At 44.9% G+C, this 6,690-nt stretch overlaps 1 pseudogene; it reads left to right on the top strand.

The window, feature by feature from the left end:
• The first annotated feature begins 1,278 nt into the window (after positions 1–1,278).
• On the top strand, positions 1,279–1,372 carry LOC124557491 (annotated as a pseudogene).
• The last annotated feature ends 5,318 nt before the right edge of the window (positions 1,373–6,690 follow it).

The raw sequence follows: 6,690 nt of genomic DNA, 5'->3' as shown, positions 1-6,690 counted from the left end.
CATAGGCGATGGTTACATTAATGTCAGAGGATCGTGTAATTTCGTGCAGTCACCTTCTACAACCCCGACAGTACTTGTGAATAATAGTCTATTAATTTGCCTGAAAAATACTAAATAACTTTTTTTCCCTTTAGCATTATGCATACATCGTTTGATTTTCTGTTCCCGCCGAAAAGTCGTCCTGTATACACACAAAACTGCCTTACTCCAATGTCCTGAATATCACGTATGTGCTTCTAGCTATCGAAACCAAGTTTCATTTAATTGATAGCATGCAAAGCATAAGTAATTTTCTCTACTGATAACGCTTACATAGTTTTGTTTTTCGAATTATTGAAGCAACAATGTTTTTAAAAGAAAAGATACACTTTTTATATAGTGCTCGAAACTTCTTAGATAGAGGAGTTTCTATTTTACTTCATTTTATTTATTCTCTGACCTTTGAGTATACCTTATACAGCCATCCACGTAAATAAATAAGAATTACGAAGGCGTGCTGAAAATAAATACCTCCAAATTTTTTACGTGAAGCCTCTTAAAACTTTTTAAATAAATCAAAGGTTTTTAACATTCTACATCTTTGCTCTTCATGTCTACATATTTGCAAACTTCTGCCGCTAAAGGGCTCAGAATTAACATGGCGGTTTGTAACGTAACTATGTCGGTGCGTGAGAACCAGCAAGCTGTAATCGTGTTTCGAATTCGGAGAATTCGTCCATGCATGGAGCACCCTAACCTTCACCATGACAATGCCACATCACACACGAGCGTTACGATGTCTGCAACAGTCCGACACCTTGGGTTCACTGTTACACTCCTCCATACAGTGCTGACTTGAACCCATCTGATTTTAATCTGTTTCCAAAACGTCAAGAACACCTTCGAGGACTTTCCTTTGACAGTGAAGAAGCAGTGCAAGCAGGGGTGATTTTATAGCTCCGTCAACAATGTCAAACATTCTACAGTGACGGTATCAAGAAATGGGTCTCTCATTGGGAGAAATGTGTTCGTCACCACGGTGAAAATGTTGAGAAATAAATATGGAGACAGGAAGAATAAAGATGTAGAATGTTAGTAACGTTTGTTTCATTCAGAAAGCCTTAAAAGCTTTTACGTTAAAAATAAAAACGGACTCATTATTTTTCAGCACGCTCTCTTACATACAACTGGTGTAGGTAACGAAATCAAATTTGTAAGACTAACACTAATGACGATGATATAAAACAAAGACAAAAGCTACTGAAAATGACATACTGAAATTACACAAAGTTATTTAGTGTACTGGCTTCGGCGGTACATATACCAAAATTGGAACGATATACAGAAGATCAGTATGGCCCCTGCGCAAAATCGTGAAGCGTTCCACATTTTTTTTGCCGGCACGGTAACTCAGCGTGTTTGGTCAGAGAGCTAGTTGGCCTCTGTAATAAAAAACTGAGAGGAAGGATCAACAAACGAACTATAACGGAACCGATGTCATGTGACATCCGCAACGATTCCCGGCTGCGTCGGGGATTTTCTCCGCTCAGGAGCTGAGTGTTGTGGTGTCTTTATTTCATCTCCATCCGGCGCTCAGGTCGCCCCATGTGGCGTCGAATGTAATAAGACCTGTCGACGTCGGAGCCAACGTCTTGCTTCAGCAATAACCTGCTCATCATCCACGTTTTGCTTCCCCTGGAGAGCGTCCTTCATTGGGCTAAACAGATGGAAGTCTGAAGGTGCAAGATCCGGGCTGTAGGGAGGTTGAGGAAGAACATTCCAATGAAGTTTTGTGAGCTCCTCTCGGGTGGGTAGATGTCCAATATCGCAGGGAGGTGTTTGATTGTGATCCGTCGATCACCTCGACTGGGACAGTCTGCACGTCCCAATATTGCAGGAGTCCCAGTTGTCTGCGGCCGGCCGGCGTGTGGGAGATTGGCCAGGTTTGCGCGACTTTGTTGAGGTGATGACAGATGCCTCGGCCAACGACTCACCGTGCTTTTGTGCACTGCCAGGTGTCCCCAGATATTCTGCATGGGCCTGTGAATATTTGCGATGCTCTCGTTTTCCGCCAAAAGAAACTCAATGACAGCCCACTGCTCGGAATGCACCTCCGTTGCGGACGCCATTTTGAAGGCTACGTTTAGCGCCGCCACCTATTGGAACTTCATGAAACTGTAGGAGCTGTGGCGGGAGTATTCCACGATGTCCCACAACGAATTACGCATTTTTTCAGACGAAACTGGCCTAGAAAAAAATGTTCTTCGTTACCTATTGAACGCCCTCGCAGATAAGTGATTTAAAGTTATTGCTTTACATCCAATCGTTGATCTGTGTTGTGTTTGGCGTACCTCTTGGAACAGTCACGATAATATGCAATATAATATTCACCATATTCTCATTGTTGTTACTTGGGTGTGCCTTTTGATGGTGCTGAGATGGATACGGGTTGTGAAGTGTGGGTGAATTTGCTGTCGTCATGAGAACCATTTTGCCATGTAGACAGTGTCGGGATGTCGCTCGTGTCTTGCCATCTGCTGCGTGGGTCGGCTGGTGCTGTGCGTCTGAATGGGGATAGTAGGCGCGACCTGCACCACTGGGACCGGCGCGGCGGCGCGCTTGCTGGTCAATGTCTGCACAACACGGCGCGCGGTGGGGCAGATGCGTCTGCAGGCGCGAAGAATGTTGGCTGGCTGGGTGGGGGGAGCTGCCGCTGGTATTACTGGGCACTGGCGGCGGAGCAGCTGACACGTGACACGCATGTTTCCGTGCACCAACAGTAGCACGGCATCATTTACCTTCCACCGCGACAATTTCTTGACATGTTAAATCCAACTCTTCTCATTTCCTTTTTATTTCCCTTCATTTGGCAAAATCTGGGCAAACTTTGACTGCAGCCTTGCGATGAGCTCTGCATTAAATGCGTGTAGCATGAGTGTAGGAGTGTCTGTATCATGATTATCGTCATTGCCCTTATGAAGCCCTCCACAGTGAAGACATTTATAGGTTTCCTACGATACTAATTACGTCCGTGTATAAATCTCAAACAGATCAGACACTGAAAAGCGGATGGTAAAAAGGGCTTCACACGGCATCTTACTCCATGGATGGCAATGTAGTCTGGTCTTTTTTGGTACTTCACTGTCATTAAAAATACTGGAACAGGCCTTTTTGAAATATTCCCTCGTACTGTATTTCATGACAATGTTGACTGGAATACTCTGTTTCAAATTCTAAAGGTGGCAGGGGTAAAATACAGGGAGCGAAAGGCTATTTACAATTTGTACAGAAACCAGCTGGTAGTTATAAGAGTGGAGGGGCATGAAAGGGAAGCAGTGGTTGGGAAGGGAGTGAGACAGGGTTGTAGCCTCTCCACGATGTTATTCAGTCTGTATATTGAGCAAGCAGTAAAGGAAACAAAAGAAAAGTTCAGAGAAGGTTTTAAAATCCATGAAGAAGAAATAAAAACTTTGAGGTTCGCCGATGACATTGTAATTCTGTCAGAGACAGTAAAGGACTTGGAAGAGCGGTTAAATGGAATGGACAGTGTCTTGAAAGGAGGATATAAGATGAACATCAACAAGAGCAAAACAAGGATAATGGAATGTAGTCGAATTAAGTCGGGTGATGCTGAAGGAATTAGATTAGTAAATGAGATACTTAAAGTAGTAAAGGAGTTTTGCTATTTGGGGAACAAAATAACTGATGATGGTCGCAGTAGAGAAGATATAAAATGTAGACTAGCAATGGCAAGGAAAGCGTTTCTGAAGAAGAGAAATTTGTTAACATCGAGTATAGATTTAAGTGCCAGGAAGTCGTTTCTGGAAGTATTTGTATGGAGTGTAGCCATGTATGGAAGTGAAACATGGACGATAAATAGTTTGGACAAGAAGAGAATAAAAGCTTTCGAAATATGGTGCTACAGAAGAATGCTGAAGATTAGATGGGTAGATCACATAACTAATGAGGAAGTATTGAATAGAATTGGGGAGAAGAGGAGTTTGTGGCACAACTTGACAAGAAGAAGGGACCGGTTGGTAGGACATGTTCTGAGGCAACAAGGGATCACAAATTTAGCATTGGAGGGCAGCGTGGAGGGTAAAAATCAGAGAGGGAGACCAAGAGATGAATACACTAAGCAGATTCAGAAGGATATAGGTTGCAGTAAGTACTGGGAGATGAAGAACCTTGCACAGGATAGGATAGCACGGAGAGCTGCATCAAACCAGTCTAAGGACTGAAGACCACAACAACTACAACTACAACAAACTGTATTACGTTTAGCCGGCCGCGGTGGTCTCGCGGTTCTAGGCGCGCAGTCCGGAACCGTGCGACTGCTACGGTCGCAGGTTCGAATCCTGCCTAGGGCATGGATGTGTGTGGTGTCCTTAGGTTAGTTAGGTTTAAGTAGTTCTAAGTTCTAGGGGACTGATGACCACAGCAGTTGAGTCCCATAGTGCTCAGAGCCATTTTTTTTGTATTATGTTTGTTGTAACGTTTCACATCGACTACAGATTCGCTGCCTTGGATAATATGAAAAATTTCTTCCACATCTTTGATGATACCTTGCTCTGTCGCCAAAAGGACGAAGTATAAGACTCTATGTTACTACACTGAAAAATATTGCCTCCGATCTAAAGCATCAGCAACTTCACCAGAACACTTTTCTTGTTTTCGCGATTGAAGCTTGCCTATACTGTGTTTATGATACACTGAGGTGACAAAAGTCATGTGATACGTCCTAATACCGTGTCGGATCTCTTTTTTCCCGGCATAGTGCTGCAACTCGACGAGGCATGGACTCAACAAGTCGTTGGAAGTCCCCAGCAGAAATATTCATCCATGCTATCTCTGTAACCGTTCATAATTGCGGAAGTGTTGCCGGTGCAGAATTTTGCGCACGAGCTGACCTCTCGATTATGTCCCATAAACGTTCTGTGAATGGCCAAATCATTCGTTCGAATTGTCCTGAATGTTCTTGGAATTTGGAAATTTGTGGTAAGGTCTTATGGGACCAAACTGCTCAGGACATCGGTCCCTATGCTTACACACTACTTAATCTAACTTAAACTAACTTACACTAAGGACAACACACACACACACACACACACACACACCATGCCCGAGGGAGGACTCGAACCTCCGACGGGGGGAACCGCGCGGACCGTGACGGAGTGTTCTTCAAACCTGTCGCGAACAATTGTGACCTGGTGACATGGCGGACTGTCATCGTTGTTTGGGAACATGTAATCAAATGGTTCAAATGGCTCTGAGCACTATGGGACTTAACATCTATGGTCATCAGTCCCCTAGAACTTAGAACTACTTAAACCTAACTAACCTAAGGACAGCACACAACACCCAGCCATCACGAGGCAGAGAAAATCCCTGACCCCGCCGGGAATCGAACCCGGGAACCCGGGCGTGGGAAGCGAGAACGCTACCGCACGACCACGAGATGCGGGCAACATGTAATCCATGAAGGGCTGTGGATGGTCTCCAAGTAACTGAACGTAACCATTTGCAGTCAATAATCGGTTCAATTGGACCAGAGGACCCAGTCCATTCCATGTAAATACAGTCCACATTGTTGTGGAGCCACCACCAGCTTGCACTGCGTACTGTTGACAACTCGGGTCCCTAGCTTCGTGGGGCCAGAGCCAAACTCTAACCCTACCGTCGGTTCTTACTAACTGAAATCGGGACTGATCTGACCAGGCCACGGATTTCCAGTCGTCTAGGCTCCAACCGATATGGTCACGAGCCCAGGAGAGGCGCTGCAGGCGATGTCGTGCTGTTAGCAAAAGCACTCGCGTCGGTCGTCTGCTGCCATAGCTCATTAACGACAAATTTCGCCACACTGTCCTAACAGATACGTTCGTTATACGTCTCATATTGATTTCTGTGGTTCTTTCACGCGCTATTGCTTATCTGTTGGCAGTGTCAACTCTCTGCAAACGCCACTGCTCTTGGTCGTCAAGTGAAGGCTGTCGGCTACTGGTTTGTCCGTGGTGAGAGGTAATACCTGAAATGTGGTACTCTCAGCACACTCTTGACATTGTGAATGTCGGAATGTCGATTTTCCCAAAGATTTCCGAAATGGAATGTCTCTTGCGTCTGGCCCCAACAACCATTCCGAGTTCGGAGACTGCTAATTACTGTTGTGCAGCCATAATCACGTCGGAAACCTTATCACATGAATCACCCAAGTACAAACGATAGCTCCGCCAATGGACTGCCTTTTTATACCTTGTGTACGCGATACTACCGCAATCTAAATATATGTGCATATCGCTATCCCGTGACTTAGTCACCTCAGTGTAAGGGCTGCGTCTTGAGACATCTAATTTTGTGAAAGAATCGCCCGGACCTTCATGTTAGCCATGTTTATTCTTTAATAAATGTTTGTGCTGTTTAAATGAAATCCATTTTAAAATGACGCAAGCTAGGGAGCAGAAGCAAGCATGTGAAACAACCAGGCGGAAGCCGCAGTGCACAAAGCCTCTGTTTCACAGAGGAAGACCGCACTGCAGTTCCTTCTCTAAATCCTCGCACGAACGAAAAAATGGCTGACATCGAAATAAGTGTCCAAGTAACAGAAAAGCAACTGAAATCACTCAACAGAGGAAAGTCCACTGGACCTGACGGGATACCAATTCGATTCTACACAGAGTACGCGAATGAACTTGCCCCCCCCCCCCCCCCCGACCC

The sequence above is a fragment of the Schistocerca americana genome, chromosome X, assembly GCF_021461395.2.
Source record: "Schistocerca americana isolate TAMUIC-IGC-003095 chromosome X, iqSchAmer2.1, whole genome shotgun sequence".
Taxonomy (NCBI): Eukaryota; Metazoa; Arthropoda; class Insecta; order Orthoptera; family Acrididae; genus Schistocerca; species Schistocerca americana.
The sequence above is the reverse complement of the archived record's forward strand: the minus strand, read 5'-3'. Positions and strand labels throughout refer to the sequence as shown.